The sequence below is a fragment of the Lissotriton helveticus genome, chromosome 11 (assembly GCF_964261635.1).
Source record: "Lissotriton helveticus chromosome 11, aLisHel1.1, whole genome shotgun sequence".
In the NCBI taxonomy this organism is placed as follows: Eukaryota; Metazoa; Chordata; class Amphibia; order Caudata; family Salamandridae; genus Lissotriton; species Lissotriton helveticus.
The window spans coordinates 997,168,948-997,191,807 of record NC_136072.1 but is presented as its reverse complement, the minus strand read 5'-3'; positions in this window follow the sequence as shown (position 1 = coordinate 997,191,807).

The window sequence follows — 22,860 nt, the reverse complement described above, 5'->3', positions numbered from 1 at the left end:
TTTTCTTTCTGTAAAATGTCACACCAAAGGTGACACTAATTAAATTCTTAAACTGATAGTGGAATACTACTGAAATATGAGGGCACATAATAAAATTAAACCAAAAATTATTGATGGTGAAATTCTTTCAGTAGAATGCTTTTTCGCTTCAATTCAACCTTAAAACTGTTTCATTGGAACTTAATATCAACATTACTGCCAAATTTCTCCCAGAAATAAAGTTTCAGCCGCCCATAATGCACCCTAGGTGCTTAACTGAACATGCTATATGCATTACACTAATGTAGCAAGTACAATTCAAATGTTAGGCCCAAAAGAGTATTAACCTTAACTCCTTAAAATGAGACTGCTAGTTCTGTTACAGATTCAGATTTCTGGGTATGCAAAGATGTTTATAGACATTTGGATTAGGGCATAATCACACGTTGATTGGGAGTTGGAAATTAGAGAACTACGAAACAGAGATGCTGCAGAACTGCTTTACTTTACAATTGGACATCCAAGCCTATATCTAATGTGTGCTCAAACTGTGTATGTCTGAATGTAAACCCTATAAATTTTCTTTCTATCTATAAAGATTTTCTGTTTTCTCTTCTTTAGTTTATCCTTCTCTTTTTATGCTTTCATGGCAACAAACCTTTGTACTGTTCTTATTTTCTTCTATCGTTCTAGCCCTTTAAACATACCGGTCACTAATTTGACCCTTAGTCATAGAAGTTTGAGCCATTTGTGTTAATACAACATTTCAGGTAATTGCATTACTCCAATAGGAAATCTTAACATTAACTGTGATTTTAGCTTTTAATCAGGAAGAGCTTGTATAACCACAGTTTTCATATCTATTTCCGCATTCAAAAGTGTGAGTTAGCTCCACAGTTTTTTGCTGGTACACAGTCCCACATTTCCCATGCACTGAAGGGGAACTGGCATATTTCTTGATGTAGTATTTATTACCACTTTTCTTTAAATAAAAATATATTGTTAAATGTGCAGAGGTCAACTTAGTATACACTTATCGTGCATTTTGCATTCAAACAATCCCTAAATGAAGGGCTTACTGTTGAACATTAGGATGAGTTTAATTTGGTTAAAAAACTTAATTGTTTAGTTAATAAAAACCATGACAAGTGGCAAACTCCGATTTAAATTGTAAATATTTAAAGTTCGCTGTGCAAATAACCATTGTATAGTTACAGCAGTTCATAAAAGCTTTCCAGTCGGCTAAAATAAAAAAAAAGCTAAAATTTTCAATATGCAGTTACAGCCATTAAATAAAATGACATTACAATAAGCAAGATTAGGTAGAAACAACTATGTCCACAGTGTTGTTGGCAAATGACTGATGTGTAATTACAGTGGAAGGGTGTGCAGTGCTAGGCTAAGCTTGGCGTAGCGATCACCAGTTTGTGTTGAGGTGCTATACATCGATTGGCCGCCACCAAAAGAAACAGTTAGTGAAAACTACTAAGATGTTCAAGTGCGGTTAGCAAGTGACCAATGTGCAATTGCGATGGCTGTTTATGCTGTGCTAGGCTAAACATGGCGTGGCAATCACCAGTTCGTATTGGGGTGCTTTACATTGATTGACTGCCCCCAACCGAAACACTGGCTACTTCATGGCCTTTCTACTAGTGCTCCCAATAAAAGAATTTAATCCAGCCTGGGTGGGATCAGAAGATCATAGAGACTGCAGGCAATGCAACTACAAATATGAATCATAGTTACATTTGTTATGCTGCTGTCCTGCTCTAGACTACCAAAGGAGGCTCCTGCTCAACCCAGTCTTTCTGCCCATTGGGACATGCACATGCCAGGAAACATCTTCTATCTGTTTCAAGACCGTGGCTCCTTTGGCGTTCACGAGATGCGCTGAATTTGTCAAACTGATCAGACATCATCTTTCCCAAACAATGGCAGCAGCCCTCAGCGGTAATCATGGTCAGAACCTAATACAATCTATGCCCTCTATGTTGCTACCTACTTTTCCCGTGTCACTTCTCCCAACACAATTGGATCAGGAAATAAAAAGAAAAAAACGTGCAACGTTATTTTGTAGGCGGGTGCATGTGTGGTGCCCGTGCACCTACAAATGAGACGGCCATCCATGTCATAGGCTCTTTTTCTGTCTTCTTCAGCCATGCAGCACAGCATCAGAAATGCTGTACGACCTTGCTAAAAACTATTAGCAAAGGAGAGAACTTTTGTCTTTGTCAATGCTTGTCAATAGGTAGGTAGAAGAATCCAAATCTCCCAACACTAAGCTTTGACCGCAGGTCTTGCTATTACGTGGCGTTGATAAGCTGTGTGCTGGGCCTTCACATGCCAGATATCTTCATTTCCAGGGTACAAATGGAAATGGAATTCAATTCTTGAGGTTGTAGAGGAAAGGATTTCTCCTCAGTTGAAGAAAAAAAACATAAGTCAATGGCTCGGTATTTCCACATGCTTAGTTGTACAGTAGATAGTAACGCCTGAGAGAATAGCTCTACACTGTCGGAATTCAGAATTCACATATTGTTTTTCCAGGAGCATTCCAGGAAAGCAGGTACTCTTGTGTGTCTTCTTGCATGCTCTGCACCCATGAGAGGTTGTAAACCTACAGGTGCAGATTGTCTAATATTCTTGTCAGTTGTGCACATGCAGCTCAGGACAAAAGCTCTTGCTCAAAAGGCATCACATTTATACTTCATTTATCAGTCTGCCACTCGAGGGTTGATAGAAATCTAAGGACACATAGTAAATGACGCATAACCCTCTTTTTGGGGCTGTAACAAATTGATCTGGATTTTGCTTTGCTGAGACATGGATTGGATCCCTGATAGTGTAGGTCAAATAATCAATGGTAGATTTAATAAGCTCCTGCAGCAGTCTGCAAAGGTGACCATGGCCATTCTGCGTGCCTTGCTGAATACCAATCACAGAGCCATTTTGTCTTGAAGCAAACAGCAGCAAAATCAATCTGGAATCAAACGGGCAGATTCACAAAGGCATTTTTGAGTACGTAAGGTAGCACACCTGCGATCCTCGTTTGCGTACTCTTACATGCCTTTCTACATTGGCCCCATAGCTTCTAGTATGGAAACAAATTGTTAATATTTGGAGAATATTTATAGACAGTACAAACAGAAAGTGCTCTCCTTGCACATTTACTAATAGTTGAATGTTTCCTGGCCGATTCACAAACGAATTTAAGAGAGTCGGTAAAGTAGGACTCCTGTGATACTGTTTTACATACCCTTACATGTCTTTCTCAACTGGCCCCACAACTTCTAGTATAGAAACAAATAGGTACTATTTGGAGAATATTTATAGACAGTTAGTACAAAAAGAAAGTGCCCTCCTTGCACTTTTGCTATCATGTGTCTTAGTAGACCCCAGGAGAAACACTAGCATTTTAAACATGTACGTTTCCTAAGTTGCCTTCCTTTTCACACGATGACTTTTAACAAACATTTGCACTAGTGACAATGTATGATTAGTTTCTCTGAAACTGCATTGCTTACAAATTCCACTTAGTAAGAACATTAGGACAATATTTTGAACATCCCGTACAAGGTCTGAACATACATTGTGCAAAAGTGGTTGTTTTGTGTTCATCCATGCAGTGACACAGCTATCTATAAAACATACACAATCCTGGCGAGGTCTAGGCTCAGAGTAAGGATGCTTTTCGTTATAAATAAACATGCTTTTTTCGGGTTTTAGGCACAGGAGCACTTGCTGTCATTTGCGTGGTCACTACACGCTGAAACCTCAGCCCAGCTGCTTGCTGAGCCCTCAGCGAGGAGGGTTGCCTAAATCATGACTAAGAGGTCATCCTTTCCCTTCAGGTAATGGGGTGTATCATCTAATAGGTTATTCTTGGCAGAATGCATACTCATCCTAGACACTTAGGTTAGGGAACATATAGTAGGAGTGTGCTATTTATGTATTGTTTTATATGCTCACATATATACATTGTTTAGCAAGATGGGGAACTGTTCATCCTGTTCACTGTCCTTATGTTGCCAATTACTCTTTCTGCTTCTGTCTATTGGTCACTACAGCAGATATATTCTATACAAGAATCATGATAGTTCAATAAACATTGAAAAACCCCTCTCCATGTATTCCTTGTTGTCTCGCTTCCCCTACAGAAGACACAGGAGCCTTACTGATGGCAGGAGACCATTCTTTATTCACCAGTGTCTACCTCCTAACTAACTGTTCTCCCCCTCGCTTCCTTTCCTCCCCACGCCCCTTCCTCTGCTGCCTGTCCTGTCGCAGACAGGGATCAGGCAGTCACGTCATGACATCTCCCCCTTTTGTACAAAGTCTTACTGTGTCTTAGATTACTTCAATGAGACGCTCCGGCCGTCTAGTTGGTCGTCTGGATCGATCAGCCTGTTCTGGTGTCCTGATTCGGTGAGGTGTATCCTACATCCATGGCGGTTTCCTGTGAGCTTCTGGGTTATCCACTCATCTTCAGTTTCTGAGGCGACCATGATTGTCCCTCGGGAGGTGACCGTGAAGGGCTCAGCTTTATGGCGGCACTCCGTCTTCTTTTGTGGCTCTTGTTCGATTGACGCTCGATCTCTTCTGTGAGTAGATGTTGTTCTGGTTCTCTTCCGAGCACCCGCATATAATTCTACTTCCTTTTGTCTCGTCCGGTCGAGGGCAACACTGTCCTGTTCAGAGTCATGCATGCCAGCCGGTAGGGCACTATCTGACAGGGTCATCCTAGTTTTGTTAGGGGCCTCTTCTGCTGCCTCTGGTTGTCCCGCCCCGAGACTGGGGAACCTTTTAGCTATCTGGGCATGGACCTCTTTCTCTCTCATCCGATGATGATCTGTCGCTGTCACCACGCCCGGCCTTCCTTGCGGAGTGAGTGGATAGCCTTTTCCCATCCAGTTGGTAATGCCACTTATGTCTGTTTTCCTTCTGTAGGCCCTTCGAGTCAGCCTCGCTGATCCCATTAGGGGTGACGGTATATTGCTGATGTCTTGATATACCTGCGGCTGACATGACATGTTGTCTTGTGGGGTGAGTGGGTATTCAGAGACATTGGTGAGAGCTGTGTTGCTCTGGATAGGAAGAATGTCCGGTGGTTCTGTGGTGTGTTCGAGTGGTTGATGCCATGGCCATTGTCGGGACCATGACTCGGTCGACCTGAGAGATCGGAGAGACATGCTTTCTGAATCGGAGGGGTCTTTTGTTGATGCTCTTTGGGAACCTTCCTTTGAGGGCGTCTTGAATGGTAGATTTCCGAAACGGGTAGGCCATGACAAGCTGCTCCTCGGGTCAGAGTTATCTTTCGGATAATTCTCCGGGTACCTTTCTCGAAGTGGCTTCGGTGCCATCTCACTGGGGAGGTTGTTTGACAACCACATGTTTGTCCGTCTTGTGCGGCTTGCTTCTTCCTCCCGCTTGTCTTGTGGGTTGACATCTGTGTTATGGGTGTGACCGTGTATCGATGTCCAGTGTTGGCGTGACTGGTCCAGTCCTCTATGGTTTGTCATTCTTGCATCTTTGTTGGGCAGGCTGTCATCTGGTCCATTGGTGCAGTCTGTCCCACTTGACACGTCCTCTGCTTCAGAATCGTTTTCACCATGTGTTGAATGACTCCTTGAGGTTGAATCACTCCTTGAGGTTGTGTCAGTGACGCTGTCGCAATCCTGGGTCATCTCAGTCTTTTGTGTTGACTCAGAGTATTTCATGTCACTTTGTCTCTCCCGCAGTCTGGTCTCTGGTCTGCCTTCATCCTCCCCGTTTCTGGCTTTGTTTGCTTCTTGGGTTTTATTTACAGACATGAGAGATATCTTTTTCCTGGTACCTTTGTGTCTTGCACTCGGGTGCACTTCTTTTGATAATTCTCTTGCTTTAACCCGCACTCCAACTTCGGCCTTCCTGATGATTTCCTCTAGCGACCACTGCCCTCGAAGAATCTTGCGCTTTGTGTTAGTATTGGAACAGCCTTCAATTACCCGGAGTCTAATTGCTTCCTCATTTGAGAATGTGTTGAAATGGCAGCATTGTACCAGGCTTTTCAGCCTTGTGATGATGTTTGGCAGAGATTCTCCTGGTTCCTGCTGGGCTGCATTGAAAACCATGCGTTCATGATCTACGTTTTCTTGTGTGTTGAAGTGAGTGCGTAGCGTCTCTTTGAGGTGTCTATATGTCTCTGTGTCCTTTGCTGAAAACGTCCTGACTAGGCGTCGGCCTTCGTGACCCAACAGCTGACGTAGTAATAATAGACAGTTGCTATCTCTTTGCTCGCCGGTTGTTTCGAGAAATGCATCTAGTGATTCTAGCCACCAGTTCCATCTGGGACCCAAACTCCGGCCACTGGACTGTGTCACTGGGGGTGGTATTCCAATGCAGGGTTTAGATTTACGTGCCTCCTTTCGCACTGACATGATGGGGGCAAGGCCTCGTACGCCACTGTCAGGTGTGTCCACCGGTTTGACCTTCCCTTTTCACTACCAACCTGGCTCGGTGTCCACCCTCAGCGTGACCGGCTCAGTAGACCTCAGTGAATTCCATATGGCTGATACTCAGCTGCAGCATGCGCGGCTCGTGTCTCAGGGGTTTCTGCTTTCTGTAATGTAGCGTGCTGGCTGCAAGTATTTTGTGTTTCCTCAGCGCCGGTACGTGGCGATGTCGCTATCTTGTTCTCATATACCTTTTTACGACTAGTGCAGGTTACCAGTCACTTAATTGACGAACGGAAGCTTCCTCGATTTTTGTTTATTCGTGTTTCCAGGTCATTCATGTTCTTGATTTCCTTTGATTTCAGTTGCTTACGTTCACGTGGTGTTGGAGGTTTACCATGGGACTTGTACTTGCTCAGGCTTTGTTGCGTTTGACACTTGCATGGGCTGGGGCTTGTTGCATTCGCAATTGACGTTTGCTTGTGTGTGTGTGACATTCAGGACGTGCGGTTGCTCGTGTTTGTTTACATGTGAAACTTGCATTTGCTGGTATTCGTTCACATTTGGAATTTGCATTTGCTTGTGCTTGTTTCTATTTTCGATTTCACCCGTGCTGGTATTTGTTGCGTGTCACTGTTGCTTTGGCTCGTGCTTGTTGTCGGAATACCTTTGATTCATTGCATCCTTTGTTACTTGTGCTCGTGTTTGTTTTAGTTCAATTCTTGCATTTGCTAATGCTTGTTATGTTTGTCGTAGCCTTGCACTTGTCAAAGTTTGTTCACTATGGCTCTTGCACTTGGCTGTGCTTACTCCCTGAGATCTCGTCTTTCGCGAGATTTAGCTCTTTCCCTATGCTGCAGGCATTCGGCACCCATTCACAACACTCACCAGGTGCAGGGGGGGCCCTTTCCTGGGCGCAGAGGCTGCTAATGTCTCCACAACTGTGGCGAATGGTACAAGGGTAACTGGGGTGAGCTCGCAGCGTCACGTCCGATGACTCACGCTTCAGGGGTGAGTTCCTGATTCTTCCGCGCGCAATCGCGCTTCCTCAGCGTTATACTTAAGAAAAGGTGTGCACAGGATCTAAATGTCCATTCAACTGGCTAAACATCCGTAGCCTCGTAAGCGAAAGGCATCTGCTTTGTGTTTCTACAAGATGGACATCTTGTCCTTGAGGCAGCGCTCCTTCTGGGGAGGACTTTTATTTTGATACACCCCGACCAGGTCTGTTCAGAAAAAAAGAAGCCTCAGGCTGCCGTGTTAATCGCACTGCTTGTCTCCTGGTGGGTAGGAGGCTATCCAGGCAGATAAAGCCCTCCAGACAGGCAGACTTAACGTGAACCTTTGAATTCACGAGTTCCTCAGCACTCCACGCAGCTTTCCGGCCACGGAGCTTCGGACCAGTATGGGTCATGCAGGCTGATTGTTGCTGGGCAGGACTCACCCTCTCATTCACGATCAGTGCAGCTGCTCGTCGGGTGCTTCCCGATTTTCGCGCCGTTTCCGCGCTGATTTTCACTTTGGCCACACTTCTGGCTGATTGAGGCGTCGCACGCCGGGCGTCTTCTTCACTTAGGCAGGCAGCTTGGTGGAGTCCACCGGATACCGCTTTTGGCAGCAATCAGAGGCAGCGTGTGAGCCCTTCAATTTTCGCGCTCCACACGCGCCGCTCCGACACAGGCTGCAGGCTCTCTGTTCACGGCGGCTTACAGGCGGCAGGGGTTTGAGCGATGTGGGTGTCTGAATGACCATCCCACCCTCGTCGCCAGTGTCGCGCTTCCCCTACAGAAGACACAGGAGCCTTACTGATGGCAGGAGACACTTCTTTATTCACCAGTGTCTACCTCCTAACTAACTGTTCTCCCCCTCGCTTCCTTTCCTCCCCACGCCCCTTCCTCTGCTGCCTGTCCTGTCGCAGACAGGGATCAGGCAGTCACGTCATGACATTTGTATATTTCTCAGAGAGAAAACGAGCATGAGTGACTTAGCAAAATGGTTCTGGATCTGTTACCATGATTCCTGGGAGGGATCAGGGTTCTCATGTTCTGTGGTTGCAAAACCGTTTGCTACCTATCTAGGTTTAGGGGTACTTATGGTGGTACTGTGATTTAGCTGGCCTTTAGGACAACATAACCTGAGGGGGTGTTTGGAATCAGTCTTGGAACCATCCCAAGGTTTATATTGTCCAACAAACCCCAGTTCCTGCAGGAAAGTACATGGCATTACTAATAGTTGAATGTTTCCGGGCCTACTCTCAAAGGAATGTAAGAGTATGTAAAGTAGCATTAATGTCCTGTGACACTGTTTTACTTATTCTCACATGCCTTTCTGATTTAATCTCACAACTTTTAGAATGGGAATATAATGGGAATATTCAGGGAATATTTTAATACAATTAGTACAAATAGAAAGCATGGTGTCCTCCTTGCACTTTTAATAACAGGAAGGTGTATGTTTCAAGCCGATTCACAAAGGCCTGTAACTGTCCTTCTGCAGTACTACTACTCCTAGACGTAAATGCTGTGGAAAATCAGACACCCTTTGTCAATCTACAGTGGCGCTCATCCATTTGTATTTTTAAGGAGTTTAATATAGAGTGAACTTGACCCCAAACGTATCAGAGCCCTTTACATGAGCACAAGTTGCCTTACATGAGGACATATTCATTTTATTGGTAGGCACAGGGAGATTAACAGCCTGATTCATGTACGGGCCGTTTTGCGTGTCCCTAATAGCGATTTATAGCGACTCGCTATAGAGGAAACGCAAAACGGCATTCATGTACTTTTCGGGGGAAAAATAGCGACTCGCACGCGGGCGCTAAAGCCGTTAGCGACCAACTAAAAACGCAGAAAAATCGCTATTCCCGGCTACCTGCGACCGGGAATGCGACTCGCAATCCCGTGCGACCGGGAATGCGACTCGCAATCCCGTGCGACCGGGAATGCGACTCGCAATCCCGTGCGACCGGGAATGCGACTCGCATTCTCGCGCGATCGGGAATGCGACTCGCATTCTCGCGCGATCGGGAAAACGGGAAGACGCATTCCGAGCACCGTGGTGACATCACAACCAGGAAGCAGGCAGTTCCCACCCCCAAACACCACAGTGACGCTAACCTACGAGTGAGCACGTCGGAAAGCAGACGCCAAACCACCGATAGCGACTCCAGAAATGCCAGAAATAGCGACCGCCATGTCTGAGGAACCTGTCCCTGGCCCCAGCAACAGCGCCGGACGAAAGCGCAAGCTCAAGTTCTCAGAGCAGGAGCTCGAGAACCTAATTGAAGGGGTGGTGGCCAACCATGACAGGCTGTTCGGCCTCAACTCCAGGAGGGTCCCAGAGCAGGACAAGCGGAGGATCTGGCTGGGGATAGCCTCCAGCGTTAACTCGGTGGGTGTGGCCGATAGGTCATTGGAGGAGTTAAAGAAGCGCTGGTACGACCTCCGAGGTCGTGCCAAGGAGAGGGTGGCGGAGCGGCTTGGTGAGGCTTCGGGCACTGGAGGTGGCGGACCGACAGTCCCACCCAACACACCCCTGGAGGACCAGGTTGAGAACACCTTGGAGAGGGAGGCGTGCATTGGCGTGATCCCTCTGGACTCCTCCCGCCCCACCCAAGACACCCAAGGTAAGTGGCATGCGACTGCGACCCTGTCCCCTATGACCGTCCCTGACCAAATAGGCTCACTCATTGGCCCTTAGTCATGCCTATGTTGTGCATCAGGAAATGCCCTGAAGCATTGTGGGAGATGTAGTATGTCCACAATGTAGTAGTACCACAATGCAGCCAGAAAGGTTCCAAAGTACGCAAATCCACAGCCATCCAGGGAATGTCACCCAGCATGCATGTAACATCTGCACGTCTGACAGTCACATGCAACTAATGAGTATCCACTTACCCTCACAGGTGGCGCAGATAGCAGTGACAGCGAGAGGCTGCAGATTGATGAGGAGGCCCAGGAGGAGGAATCACTACCCGAAACCCAGGCACCAGCCCCTGCCGCTGCACCAACACCTGCAGCCAGGCCCCCCACCGTACCAGCTCCTGCATCTGCCGGCCAACCGGCTGCCAAGGCCAGGCCCCCCACCGTACCTGCTCCTGCATCTGCCGGCCAACCGGCTGCCAAGGCCAGGCCCCCCACCGTACCTGCTCCTGCATCTGCCGGCCAACCGGCTGCCAAGGCCAGGCCCCCCACCGTACCTGCTCCTGCATCTGCCGGCCAACCGGCTGCCAGAGCCAGGCACCCCACCAATGTGCCTCCAGTTCCTGCCGCACCAGCAACACCTGCTGCGCCACCACCTGCAGCTCGTGCAACAAGATCTGGGCCTGCGGCAACACAGCGGCCGATCAGCAGGAGGGGCAATGGGCATCTCCATGCCTGTATGAGCGTCGAGCGGCGCATGCTCAGAATCCACCAGCGCCAGTCGCAGCAGCAAGGAGCCATCCAGCTCCAGCTGCATAAAATTGGCCGCAATGTGGCGGGAGTTGGAGACAAGATGGACCGCATGACGGCGGCCATGTGCCGCATGACTGCAGCCATGGAGGATAACACTGCTGCGCTCATCAAACACCGCAGTGTAGCAAGCAGGCGCCACTACCAGCTAATGAGCCGGCTGTCGTCCTATAGTAGGTCGAATTATGTGGCAGCAAATGCCACCACCCAGTTGTCGCGGCGCTCTCTCACCCAGCAGCACCAACTGGTCCAGTGCTGCGAGGACATAACCAGGGTCCTCGAGCACCTAACCACCGCCGTGACGGCACTTCACATACCTGTGCTACCGGCCACTGTAGGGGGAGACGATGCCAGTGAGGGTGCCTCCAGCGTGAGCAGCCAATCTGCCACGCAGGTCCCGCCACCTAGGCGCAGCACCAGGGCAACGCCTGGTACAGCTGCCCAGGATGAGGATGAGCCTCACAGGCGCCTGGGCATTACGCGCGGGAGGCGCCTTTGACACTGTCTGAGGGACACTGCCACAGGCTGACGCTAAGCCTGCCAAGAACCTTCTTCACACTGCAGTATGCAGGAATACTGTAATTTGTAAATAGTTGAAACCATAACCTTATTCTTGTGAATGAAACAAATACATTTATTTTGCTGCACACATTAGCCTTGTGTAATCATTACATTTTGCATGCAATTGTGATATGTGGGTTGGGGGAAGAGGGTGGGCTAGAAATTGTTCGCTGTGATGTGGTTGCGACGTCTGTGGCCTTCAGCTGGGTTCTCCCCGCGTGCATGGTGCGCATGTGCTGGTGGCCGGTCGTCCCCCTCAGATTCACTGCCTGAGATGTCAACAGGTATCCGGCGCTTGGTTGCAATGTTATGAAGCATTGCACAGACAGCCACAATGCGGCAGCACGCTGCAGGACTGTAATACATCGCCCCACCTGTCTTGTGCAGAATACGGAACCTGCTCTTGAGCAGGCCAAATGTCCTTTCTATACAGTTCCTTGTCCGGATGTGCGCAACATTGTAGCGCCGTTGCTGAGGTGTGGCAGGGTTGAGGTAAGGGGTCAGGAGGTATTCCCGTAGGGCGTAGCCACTGTCACCTGAATGAGAGGAGCAGATGTTGATTGCCTGTGCAGCGCAGTTACTTCATAGCAATGTGACATTGTCGACAAAGTGTACTTACCAAGTAGGTGTCCTTCCCCAAACTCTCCCCTGAGCAGTCGTGTGTGGAGTCCGCTGTGCCTGAAGATAAAGGAGTCATGGGTACTCCCTGGGTACTGGGCCACAATGTCAGTGATGATGGTCTTGGCATTGCAGACCATCTGTATGTTGAGGGAGTGGTAGGACTTCCTGTTGCGGTACATATACTCCGTGGCAGCTGGTGGGCAGATGGCGACGTGGGTACAGTCTATGCAGCCGAGGACATGGGGAAAATGGGCGACATTGTAAAATTTTAGTTTTGTCAGGTCCAATTCCTGTTGGCTCGTGGGAAATGTGATGTGGCGGTGGAGCTGGCTGAGCATGGCGTCAACAAAAGTGTGGAGGCAGCGTGACATGGTGGGCTGGGATATCCCCCCAGCAGCGGCTACTATGCCCTGGAAACTGCCGGAGGCCAGGAGGTGCAGGCTGCACAATACCTGCACATGTGTAGGCACAGAATTGTTTCGCCTTGTTGGGTGCTGCATGATGGGGTCGAGTTCTTGTATCAGCCAGGTGATCATTGCCCCATTCAGCCTGTATTTAGCATAAATCTGTTCTCTGGTTTGGCCCAGCAAGGTGACCCGCTGCTGGTAAATCCTTTCCTGCCTCATGCGTCTCCTCCGTGCTGCTCGCTGTAGCCTTCGCCGCCTCACCACCATGTACATCCCTGGCATTGTGGAACGCCTACTGCTGCTGCTGAATGTCCTTATGTGTGATTGGTCAGGCCTGGACCTGTTGGTGATTGGCCAACAGTTTTTCAAATTTTACTTAATCATGGCTTTTATGGTTACCACCTGCTTTGAGTTGTCCTTAAATTGCGCCACGCAAACGTGCGAATTTGCGCTTTTTCGCTATTGTATTATTTTCATCAATGCCGATTGAGACAATATTGCGTTTCGCTATTCATTTCGCAGATTCCGTGGTTGGTCGCTATTTCCGTATCGCTAATGCTCGACTACCCGGAGTCTGCGACTATTATAGCGTAATCGCAATTTAAATCGCTATTCTGTGTTTGCGAATTCGCTATTTTGTACTTGAATGCCGATTCCGTGTTTTGCACCCGCAATTGCATTTTCGCAGCCATTGCGGGCGCAATTTCGCTTCATGAATCAGGCTGTAAGTGATTTGCCCAGAATCACAGGTTGTAGACTCGAACCCGGTTTCCCAGCTTTGAGGTCGACTGCAAAAGCCATTAGGCCAAATCCTCATAGCTGCTTGATGGTATTTGCTTACACTAACATGGTCAAAAGCCTTGCCAGCAGCCAAAATGTTGAACACATCAGACTACAGATAGATTTTGAGTTGATAGAAAAAAAGGTGGTTCTTGTTTATTGCTGTCAAATTTCAATCACATTAATAATTGTGCTTCCTTTTTTATCTTCACCCTCGCCGTATTTCTCCAGCTCTTTGCTAATATTTTTCACTGGACTCTGTAAAACAACCTTTCTGCCAATCTTCCTCCATCTCGTCACTAATTGATATAATTTCATGAAATTCAAAATAACCCTGGTAGCACTACCTGTGCTAATATTTACTTGTGTTAATGCGCATATTATGTGGATTTCAACATGCATACATTGCACGGTGTAGCATACACTTAAGAGGTTTTAAACAGGGGAGGCTCAGGTAAGGCCGCCACGCTAGAGACTATGGAGCTTATTTACAAGACCCTTGCGCCACCGCGCATCACTTTTCATAAACTCCTACGTGCACACCTAAGGTGCGTAGCTTGAGGCTGGGATAAAACTGGCATGGATGGCTGTACTCCACACCATGTTCTAGGTCTCTGAGGGCAAAGGGCGCCTGCTCCATCTGTCCTGGTTATAAACTGCCTACAATTCCATGGGGGAGTTAAGTCAATACCACATGAGTACTGTCTCTTCCCAGGAAGACCTTTCCATGGCGCCTCGCGCCCTCCGCAGTCTGACGGATGTCCCCACCAGGCCGATAATAAATGAGATCTTTACCGTAATTCTCCTGACTGCAGTTTTCTGAAAGGTTTGTGCTAACTGCGTTGCTCTCTCTCTCTTGGTGCAAAATTACGCACCTGCCTTTCCAGTACCATTAGGTTTATTTTCTCTTTGAAGTTAAAAAAAATCACCTTAAATATATATTTTATCCTTAAGAATATTAACAGGTAGGTATGTAAGTATATATGAAATCATACCATGTAAAATGACCCCAGCTGAATAAATAACTGAGCGTTAAAAATGCAGGTTAGTTAGCAGTATGATTTTACTTTCATGTTTAACTATTGTATTTTAAGCCCCTATTCACGGATATGACAACATACCTCCTAATAATTTGCTTATTTTCGGGGAATAACAACACCATTATGTTAAATCGCAGATTTGACCTAAACGGAATTTTGGAAAACTTGTCCCGGTTCTGTTTAAAGTAGGGCAGCGCAGCTGCGTGAAAAATATTCAGCGTTTTAGCAGTTTAAATGGGTTTTTAGAACAGTTATTTGAAATTAACAAAAATGTATTTACCCAAACCACGCATTCACACTAACACAAATGTCTATTTTTTTCTATTAATTTTCTTCTGGTTGCAGAACGAGAATTGTACCCACGTAGATTTAAGTAATATTGTATTATTCTATTTCAGTGTCTTTGAATGCTATTTTATATTGCAATATGTGTTTCCAAACACACAAACTGGCGCATACTATAATAGTCAGCTTGCTGCTTTCAATAAATAGTCTACTGTTTAAAACTAAAATCTCTGTTTTACATGGCAGGTCGCATCCAGCATTTTCAACAAAATAACATTAGCATTAACATCCAATAGTTCCGTCAGGGGACAATAATTTAATTTACAAAGTACACGATCTAGTAGTTTCTCATCTTATCCCAGACACCCTCCTTGGCAGTACAGGGTCATAATACAAGGTCATCCATTGTGCATCCTATATCTACTGCATCAATAGGTCATTTTATGTGTAATTTAGGATGCACTGGAAAATCAATATTTCACAAACATATTTCATATTTCATACACAGAGACTTCCATCAATAACATTTTCAAGATTATCAAAAAAAGACCCAAAATGACACTGTGTAATGTAAAAAATGCATAATGTCATTTGTAGTGTGTGATATATGGATTTAGAAGGCATCTATGAATAGAAGACCCAGGTACTGTTGTGGGTAATAGTGTAAAGATCTTACGTTTCAGGGAGGCATGTATCAGCAGTTAATGCAGCCCAGGATTGTTCTGTGCATTGTGGCACTTATAGTCCCGGCTTTATGTGGGAGAAGCATGACGACACCTATCAGAAAGCCAAGGAAATATCCAGAGTGAAGGAACTGCTGGCCAAAGACCTGGGAGATCTGATGATGAAGGCCACCATTGGTCCGTCCCCGTATATCTCAAGGCACCACTGTGATGGTTAGTGCAGCATTACCATCACAGTGTGCAGCCTATCACATTGACTGGGTCCAAGTTGAGAAGCATGAGCTGCACTTGTTAAGGCCTGGCGCCAGCATCATCATCCCCTTGGAGATGCGTAGGATCGGGAAATTCAAATAGTGCTCTGAAAGCAGTGCCTAATTTGAGCCTGTGTTTCCGGTGTGGAGCACCAGCGCTTAATCATCAACACTGGCGCTTTTCATGAGCATCAGTTAAGGACACATTCATTTAGGCACTTGGGAGATTCAATGATTTGCCCAGAATCACCGAATGTTGAGCGGATGACAAGACTCAAAACTGGTTCCCCAGCTCTGAAGTCGACAGCTCTGGCCATTACCCCACTTTCCTGGTTAGTAGTTGGTTCTTTTTTAGGCAGCACTAACAGGAGAAATGGGTTGATGCAAGCTATGTCCTGATGAGAGCCCCAGCACTTATTTATTTACAAATTAAGCACTTTGTGACAGGCTCTAACACCTGCCCTGTTCCCCAAAGCCCTCTCTCACTCTTAGACTGAGAGGTTGATCAAGCGTGGGTGAGGAGGCCTGAGCCTTGTCACACATTGTATGTAGTCCCTGCTTTACTTCACAAAGTTGTAGGCTGGTGTAGGCCTGAAGCAGCTGTACCCACACTTCATCTTCTAATCTGGGTGAGATGGAGGACTGGGAGCACAGGCAGCACTGCTCACACAGATGCAACCCAATCCCAAGAGATGAGGCAGATCCCTACTAACCTGTGATAGTTTATTACAGGTGATTAGTGACACTTTTCTATGACAAGCACATAGGCCTTTAAAGCAGAAGTCATCCACAGCATGCCTTCCAGAGACAGGGGTGTTATTGAATACGTCAAACGACCTGCTCTGTTTGTCCAAAACACCTCTTTGTTTCAGTGCTGCTTACTGACTGTTAGGAATCCTTTCAGACTTGTTGATCCTGAGGATAAACACAAGAGCACATTTATTATAACGGTTATATCAGGATGGACCTGAGCATTACTGGCATAAAAAGGACTTAAATATCGACATTCAGTGGTGTTTTGCTTAAATGTGTACTCTATAAAGGCATAGAAACCACATTGATGTTTAATGACCTGGGGCCCGATGTAGGTAGCCCTTTACCGATCGGAATTGGCTGAAAATACCGATTTTCGGCCGTTTCCGATCGGTAAAGGGCTATGGAGATGTAGGGGCACATTTTCGGTAATTTTACCGATTCGTTATCATTACCGAATCGGTAAATTTACCGAGTCGGTAATATTTACCGATTCGGTAATGATAACGATTCGGTAAAATTACCGAAAATGCAATGTAGGTAGCCTATGTTCCATCAGCACATGGCTTACAGAATCGGTATTTTACCATGGAATACAAATCCATGGTAAAAAACCGATTCCTGTGTACATGCACATCTGTGCATGTACACATGTGCCATGTGACAGACAGACGTGCCCTTAGGGCATGTCTGTGTGCCACATTGCACACATGGCCGTTTTGGGGGTGCTAGAGGGTGTCAAAGTGACACCCCCTGCACCCTTGTGAATTCTTTAATTACCGATTCGGTAAATACCGAATCGGTAATGCCTAATCATTCCTATGGGCTTCAAAGCCCATAGGAAAGAATGGGCATTACCGATTCGGTATTTACCGAATCGGTAATTAAAGAATTGTTAAGGATTCGGTAACGAATCCAGATGTTGGGTTCTACATCCCATTTACCGATTTTAAAATACTGAATCGGTAAGATTCGGTATTTCAAAATCGGTAAATGGGATTTACCTACATCGGGCCCCTGGTTCCTTGAGCAATCAGTGTTTTACACACTTGTTGTTGTAGAAAGCATTAACTAAATTTGATTTACGCATGTAACACTGCTGGAGTGTGGTTTTCTACTCTGTTTACAGACTATGTAGTGTGTTGTATATTTTATTTCTAAATTATGATTAAACATATATATTTTTGTAATTCGAAACCTAAGTTTTATACTGTGATCTAATCAATATTTAATTCGTTTAACTGTAGGTTTAGGTAACTAGCATGTATGTGTATTTGATTGTTTTGATGGCTTCGTGGTAAACTGCCCCTTGTCTCTAGGTTTTGTGCTCTTCAGTCTGAGACTGATGCAATTCATTTCCTGATTGAGGATGTTACATTATAAATAGAGCAGCAACCTCTCCACTGGGCCACTTGCTATTAGCTTTAATGACCACCTTAGGTTATCCAGAATTATCTTTTGCTGCTTTATTTAGAGCAGACAATATATTGAGGAAGAGGATGTCAAACAATGCTTCATTGTATGTTGATATGGATTGGCCGGTTTTGACAGAAACATGAGTTCAACTCAAACTCACCTGTGTTCATATTTCTGAAGTGTCTGATAGGCATGGGGGTGTTGTTCCAGATGAAGGCAATGGTTTTATAAGTTAGGTTTCCCAGGCTGATGGAGACAAAATAGTGGTATGAACATACCTGAGGTTGCACTGCTATTTTCAAGGTTTAAAGACTGTGTATACACATAGGGTTTTATGTGTTAGATGAGCGGGGCACCTCTGCGACCTGTTGGAAGCAGAGTCCTGCATGTTATCAAGGAGGTTAATCTCAAGTGTGCAATCAGGCTGAAAAGTACCATTTTCAAGAATTTGGGGGGCGGGCGGGTGTGTGTGGCTTGGTCATCATGGCGTCTGGTCATTTCTTTGACAGCTTCCAGTTAAGTATCCTAAATTATACCATCTGAAATCTTTTGCATCATGCACAATAACATTCAGAACTGATAAGTTGTTGGACTTGGCCCTTTTGGCAGGTTCACCCCGAAACTTTTTGCATTTGCCTAGCCTGTTTCTGTAACCTGGTGTTGGTGATTTTAGGCCTCTTTGCACTTTTTCACTGTGCTCCAGTGTAAAGTGCGTGCGCTCTCTGTGTATGTGTGGTGAGGGTGGCCTGCCCTCCCATAGGAATGCATGGGGAATATGTGTGTCCATGGTAGTTCCTGATGTGTGGGGAGTGCAGGGTCGAGTTTGGTATGTGCAAACTCGTGTGATTAAATGCTGCACGATGATGTGCGCTGATTTATTGTGCCTAGTGTGGAAGTGCCACTTCTAGAAGTTGGCATGTCTGTGCAGTGAATGTGAATTAGCTGTCTGGCTTGTGATTGGCTGGAGCTGGCTGGTGTGCCTGGCTCCAGGATTCAGGATGGGTCTGCCCCGGTGGTGAATGGAGAGATCTGCATGTTGATAGGAGGGAGGAGTGCACCTGGGACCTGAATAGGGTTGGGCCTTCCCTCCACAATGCTGGCTCGACCCCATGTGGTGTGTCTGATGTCCCTAGCCTGGCCAGTGAAAGGGAGAGAGGGGTTGAGCAAAACAAAGTGCTCAGGAAATCCCCTGAACCAGCTGTAGCTGGTTCTCCCATTGCCTGCACCTTGTTAACAAAGGGATTTTGTGTATAAAACGGGGCTGTGACCCCATGACAAATGTTCTTGTCTTGTACTTGAAACTACCAGGGACATGCTGCTGCTGGGGCTCAGGGGAAGGCTTGCCTACCTGGGCCCTGCCCAGCCCATGGATGCCCTGGAGGACTTCTTTGGGACCCTCCTGCCCTCTTCACCTAGGGGGACCTTGTTGCTGGGGCCCTGGTTGATTCAAGGGGCCCTCCCTGTGGACTTTATGGTCTTTTGGGCCCCCCAGCGCCTCGTGAGCGCTTTATTTGTACCCATGGGCAGAGCGCTGTTGTTTTCTCACAGGGAAGCGCTCCTGCCCTTGTGTGCACATCGCGGGTACCCACCCCGCTTATTGCGATATTTCTACTTGCAGGTGCCACCCTGCCTTCTGCCTGATTATTATTTTTTTCATTGGTAAATTCGGGTGCCCACCCGATCATGGCCGCTGCTTGATTTTGAGGCACTATGGGTGCCCACCCCGTTTGTTGGAGCAGAGCAGGTGCCCAACCCGCGTTTGGTGTTTGCAGCGGCACTCTCGTGGAGTCAATTCCGCCGCGGCTGCCCCGGAATTCTGGACAGCTTGCCTGTGACAGGGGCGGGGCCACGGCAGGAACGGAAGCAGGAAGCGGCAGCCGAGATCCCGGCCGGCTCCATTTGGTGATCAGCGGTGAGGCAAAGAGGCAGCAGCGGCCGCCGAAGGCAGCAGCGGCCGCCGAAGGCAGCGCGGGGCTCCCAGGATGGACAGGGAAGCCCCGCGCAAGAAGAGGAAGGTTGCCGCTGGAGTCCCCCAGCGAGGAGGAGACCAGAGGAGCCCTCGCCCACACAACAGCCCGGTGAGTGTTGACGGGCTGCGGGGGAAGCTCGGGGTGGGCGCAGTGGTGCCTTGGAGGCACCGGGACAGTGTTTTCTCTAGAGCGGCCCCGGATGGCAGTGGGCCGCTCCAACGGTGGAGGCAACTTTATTTCAGGAGCCAGATGGCTCCAGAGGCCACCAGGTATTTCCCGAGCCCTCGGGTTCCAACGATGGCCACATTGATTTAAAGGGCCCCAGCGGGGGTCCAGAGGGCCAGAGGGGCCCGTGTTCTTGCCCCTGAGGGCCCCAGTTTTAGGGGGCATGTTTGGTTCAGAAGCCTAGGTAGCTCCCCCACCCCCATTATTACCTCGAGAGCCTAGAGGGCTCCAACATTGGCACATTATTGTTTAGAGTGCCGAGAGCGGCCCATGCCTTTAGTCGTTTGTTAGAGCCTATTTGTTTAAGGAGCCAGTGCGCTCCCCAAGTGGCGCAGAGTCTGAGGGGCATTCCGAGGCACATTGTCGGTGCCTGGGCGGTCCCACCAGAGAGCGGGCCACCCCAACGAAAGTGGCAGTATTTGAGAGGAGTCAGCGTGCTCCAAGGCCCATATTTGTCTTTTAGGGCCTAGATGGCTCCAACCCTTTGCGCAGTGTGTTGAAAGGGGCTACTGAGAGCCCATGCCCCAGTTTCTTATTTCCCAGCTGCCCTGCAAGTAGTGGGCATCTGCACCGTTTAGGCACATTAAGAAAACAGCAAGGAACTTTTCAACATCGTCAAGGAATTTTCCAATCCCTCGGCCAACTCCAACGACATCACCCCCTCTCAAGCCCTCTGCGACTCCCTAGCCTCATTCTTCCACAACAAGATTGCAGACATCCACAACAGCTTCGACATCCAACCCGGAGACCAACCCACCCAACCATTTGCTGAACATTCTCCCCCCGTGAACACCCTTAACGACTGGAACCCAATCTCCACTGAAGACACCATCCGCCTGATGAATTCCATCCACTCAGGATCCCCCACAGACCCATGTCCTCACCACATCTTCAACAAAGCAGACTCCGTCATAGCACCGCACCTCCGAGACGTCATCAACTGCTCCTTCAACTCCGCCACCTTCCCGGAAAGCTGGAAACACGCTGAACTCACCGCCCTTCTGAAAAAACCCACAGCGGACCCCACCGAACTCAAAAATTACCGCCCCATCTCGCTTCTTCCATTCCCGGCCAAAGTCATCGAGAAAGCTGTCAACAACCAGCTCGCCGCCTTCCTCGAAGCCAACAAATCCCTCGACCCCTCACAATCTGGCTTCCGAGCAAAACACAGCACTGAGACCGCCCTCATCGCAGCAACAGACGACATTCGAACTCTACTGGACAATGGAGACACAGTCGCCCTCATCCTCCTCGACCTCTCTGCAGCATTCGACACAGTTTGCCACAGCACCCTTTTACAACGCCTCAATAACATCGGAATCCAAGGAAAAGCACTTGAATGGATCACCTCGTTCCTCACCGGAAGAACCCAGAGAGTCCGCCTTCCACCATTCAAGTCCGAGGCCTCTGAAGTCATCTGCCACAAGGATCCTCACTCAGTCCCACCCTCTTCAACGTATACATGAGCCCCCTCGCGGCCATCGCACGCCAACACAACCTCAACATCATCTCATACGCGGATGACACTCAACTGATCCTTTCCCTCACCAATGACCCCAGCACCGCCAAAACCAACCTACACGAAGGAATGAAAGAAGTTGCCGAATGGATGAAACAAAGCCGTCTGAAACTGAACTCGGACAAAACAGAAGTCCTCATCTTAGGTACATCCCCCTCCGCATGGGACGACTCCTGGTGGCCGGAAGCCCTCGGAAAAGCACCCATCCCGACAGACCACGCACGGAACCTAGGCGTCATCCTGGATTCTTCACTCTCAATGAACAGACAAGTCAGCGCCGTATCCTCTTCCTGCTTCAACATTCTTCGCATGCTCAGAAAAACATTTCGCTGGATCCCCTCCGAAACAAGGAAAACAGTCACCCACGCTCTGGTCACGAGCCGACTGGACTACGGAAACACCCTCTACGCAGGTACTACCGCAAAACTCCAGAAGAAACTCCAACGAATCCAAAACGCCTCAGCCAGACTCATATTAGACATTCCACGCAACGATCACATCTCTGGTCACCTTAAAGACCTCCACTGGCTACCCGTCAATAAGAGGATCACCTTCCGACTGCTTACCCACGCACACAAATCACTCTACGACATCGGTCCAGATTGCCTCAACTCACGACTGTCCTTCTACACCCCCTCCCGCCAACTACGTTCTTCCAGCCAACCCTCGCCACTGTACCTCGCATCAACAAGACCACCATGGGAGGCAGATCCTTTTCATACCTGGCTGCTAAAACATGGAACTCACTCCCCGCTTACCTTCGCCTTACCCAGAACCACCTAGAATTCAGAAAGCAACTTAAAACTTGGATTTTTGACAAGTAATCCTCCTCCCCTCCCTAAGCGCCTTGAAACCCTCCGGGTATGTAGTGCGCTATATAAATTCTTTGACTTGACTTGACTTGACTTGACATTTGGGTGAGAGTCCCTGAGAGGGACAGAAGTGGCACAGAGGTGCCAGGCCTTCCACAGCTGCGCAGCACTTAGGCCTCCAGTTGTTCTCAGCTGCCCAGCAAGTCGTGGGCAGCTGCAACGTTTAGGTTTGCACCAGTGGCGCACCCCTGACTGGCGCTGCATTGGCAGCACGCCCTGACATTCTGGACACAGGGCATTTGAGCCCCTTCTTGAGATGGCCAGTTGGCCAGGGGGACTGGTTTGTGGATAGGGCGGAAGGCCCTAAATGTGATATGTGCTTTAAATGTGGTGCTAGGAAATGTAATGCATCTAGTATGTTTTACGCGCCCTGTGTTGATACATCTTGAGATGGTTTTACCTATGGAGGTTTGTGTTAGTGAGATTGTACTTCACTGAGATTTACGCCCCTAAATGTCAATTATACTTAGGAAGTAGGGTCTAATGTGTTTAGACTAGTGAGGAGATTACCTACTGTATTTATACTGGTTAGGCCTAATGTGATTTATGCGTAATGTGCAATGCCTTTATGCCTGTGATGCCTCTAAATGTGTTTTCATGCTTAGGAGGTTGT